Consider the following 3032-nt stretch of genomic DNA (forward strand, 5'->3'; position numbering starts at 1 on the left):
AATGAAATTGAAAACAAAAGAATCATTCAGAAAATTAATGAAACAAGGAGTTGTTTTTTTGAAAAAATAAATAAAATAGATAAACCATTGGCCAGACTAACTAGAAATAGAAAAGTAAAATCTCTAGTAACCTCAATCAGAAATGATAAAGGGGAAATAACAACTGATCCGACAGAGATACAAGAGATCATCTCTGAATACTACCAGAAACTCTGTGCCCAGAAATTTGACAATGTGAGGGAAATGGATAAATATTTGGAATCACACCCTCTCCCTAGACTCAGCCAGGAAGAAATAGAGCTCCTGAACAGACCAATTTTAAGCACTGAGATCAAAGAAACAATAAAAAATCTTCCAACCAAAAAATGCCCTGGTCCAGATGGCTTCACTCCAGAATTCTATCAAACCTTCGAGGAAGAGCTTATTCCTGTACTGCAGAAATTATTCCAAAAAATTGAGGAAGAAGGAATGTTCCCCAACACATTCTATGAAGCAAACATCAACCTGATACCAAAACCAGGAAAAGACCCAAACAAAAAGGAGAATTTCAGACCAATATCACTCATGAATATAGATGCAAAAATTCTCAACAAAATCCTAGCCAATGGATTACAGCTTATCATCAAAAACTCATTCATCATGATCACATAGGCTTCATCCCAGGGATGCAAGGTTGGTTTAACATACGCAAGTCCATAAACATTATCCACCATCTTAAAAGAGGCAAAAATAAAGATCACATGAACCCCTCAATAGATGCAGAAAAAGCATTGGATAAAATCCAGCATCCTTTTCTAATTAGAACTCTGAAGAGTATAGGCATAGGTGGCACATTTCTAAAACTGATTGAAGCTATCTATGACAAACCCACAGCCAATATTTTACTGAATGGAGTAAAACTGAAAGCTTTTCCTCTTAGAACTGGAATTAGACAAGGTTGTCCTCTGTCACCTTTACTATTCAACATAGTGCTGGAAGTTCTAGCCAATACAATTAGGCAAGACAAGGAAATAAAGGGAATCCAAATGGGAGCAGAGGAGGTCAAACTCTCCCTCTTTGCTGACGACATGATCTTATACTTAGAGAACCCCAAAGACTCAACCACAAGACTCCTAGAAGTCATCAAAAAATACAGTAATGTTTCAGGATATAAAATCAATGTCCATAAGTCAGTAGCAATAACAGTCAAGATGAGAAGCTAATTAAGGACACAACTCCCTTCACCATAGTTTCAAAGAAAATGAAATACCGGCTAGCCTCGCCATGGCCATGGGCGGCGGTGGAGGTGGAGGTGCGGTCCTGGAGCAAGAGGACTCAGTGCTGTTCCGGCGAGGTACAGGCCAGAGTGATGATTCTGATATTTGGGACGATACGGCATTGATAAAAGCTTATGATAAAGCTGTGGCTTCATTTAAGTGGAAAGTTGGTGACAAATGTTCTGCCATTTGGTCGGAAGATGGTTGCGTTTACCCAGCTACCATTGCCTCGGTTGATTTTAAGAGAGAAACCTGTGTTGTGGTTTACACTGGATATGGAAATAGAGAGGAGCAAAATCTGTCTGATCTACTTTCCCCAACCTCTGAAGTAACTAATAATATAGAACGGAATGCTCAAGAGAATGGAAATGAAAGTCAAGTCTCAACAGATGAAAGTGAGAACTCCAGGTCTCCTGGAAATAAATCAAATAACATCAAGTCAAAAACTACTCCATGGAACTCTTTTCTCCCTCCACCTCCCCCCATGCCAGGGTCAGGACTGGGACTAGGAAAGCCAGGTTTAAAATTCAATGGCCCGCCGCCACCGCTGCCGCCACCACCACCCTCCTGTCATGCTGGCTGCCTCCATTTCCTTCTGCCCCACCAATAATTCCCCCACCACCTCCCATATGTCCAGATTCTCTTGATGATACTGATGCTTTGGGAAGTATGTTAATCTCTTGGTACATGAGTGGCTATCATACTGGCTATTATATGGGTTTTAGACAAAATCAAAAAGAAGGACGGTATTCACATTCCAGTTAAGGAGAAATACTGAGGATAGAGCAACAAGTTAAATGGCACCACTAAAGAAATGATCAGACAGGTCCAGAATGTGGAATGCTGTAAAAGATAATGACCTTGTTTCTTCAAAATATCAGAGTTGGGAAGGAAAAAAGGAGGTGCGAATGGGTAACTGTTCTGGATTTAAAGTTGCTTAAGAGGCATAACCAAATGCAATGTGGAATCCTTGATTGGACCCTATTTTAAAAAACACCTGACTTCAGGTAGGGGAAATTGAGAAAATGAATATGGACTGGATTTTAAATGATATTAGACAATTATTGCTAATCGTATGGGCTGTGAGAAGGATGTTGTAGTTTAGAAGGTTGTGATTCTCAACCTTCCTAATTCCATGAACCTTTAATACAGTCCAAAGGGGCTGCGACCCACAGGGTGAGAACCGCTGTTTTAGAAGAATGTTTTAATTTGCATACTCAAGTATTTTTTGAATGAATTGTTACAGTGTCTCCAAAATATTTTGAAATGGTTTAGCAAAACATATGTGTGAAGCATAAATGGCAGAATGTTAATGACTAACTGGTGTGTATGTGGATGTTCCCTGTGCTATTTTTTTCTATTTTCTGTATGTTTAAAATATATAATAAAAATACTTGATTTTTTAAAAATTAAAAAAAAAAAAGAAAATGAAATACCTAGGAATATACCTAACGAAGGAGGTGAAGGACCTCTATAAAGAAAACTATGGGGCAGCGCCTGTGGCTCAAGGAGTAGGGCGCTGGTCCCATATGCCGGAGGTTGTGGGTTCAAACCCAGCCCCAGCCAAAAAATAAAAAAAAAAAAGAAAACTATGAAATCCTCAGAAAGGAAATAGCCGAGGATATTAACAAATAGAAGAACATACCATGCTCATGGATTGGAAGAATCAACATTGTTAAAATGTCTATACTTCCCAAAGCAATCTACCTATTCAATGCCATTCCTATCAAAATACCAACATCATACTTTCAAGATTTGGAAAAAATGATTCTGCAT

At 38.7% G+C, this 3032-nt stretch overlaps 1 pseudogene across 1 annotated transcript; it reads left to right on the top strand.

Moving 5' to 3' along the window:
- Positions 1-1263: 1263 nt before the first annotated feature.
- Positions 1264-2320, top strand: LOC128577518 (survival motor neuron protein-like; annotated as a pseudogene). The gene has a single exon (XR_008377583.1). The product of XR_008377583.1 is annotated as a survival motor neuron protein-like (transcript).
- The last annotated feature ends 712 nt before the right edge of the window (positions 2321-3032 follow it).

The sequence above is a fragment of the Nycticebus coucang genome, chromosome X (genome assembly GCF_027406575.1).
Source record: "Nycticebus coucang isolate mNycCou1 chromosome X, mNycCou1.pri, whole genome shotgun sequence".
NCBI classification, from domain to species: domain Eukaryota; kingdom Metazoa; phylum Chordata; class Mammalia; order Primates; family Lorisidae; genus Nycticebus; species Nycticebus coucang.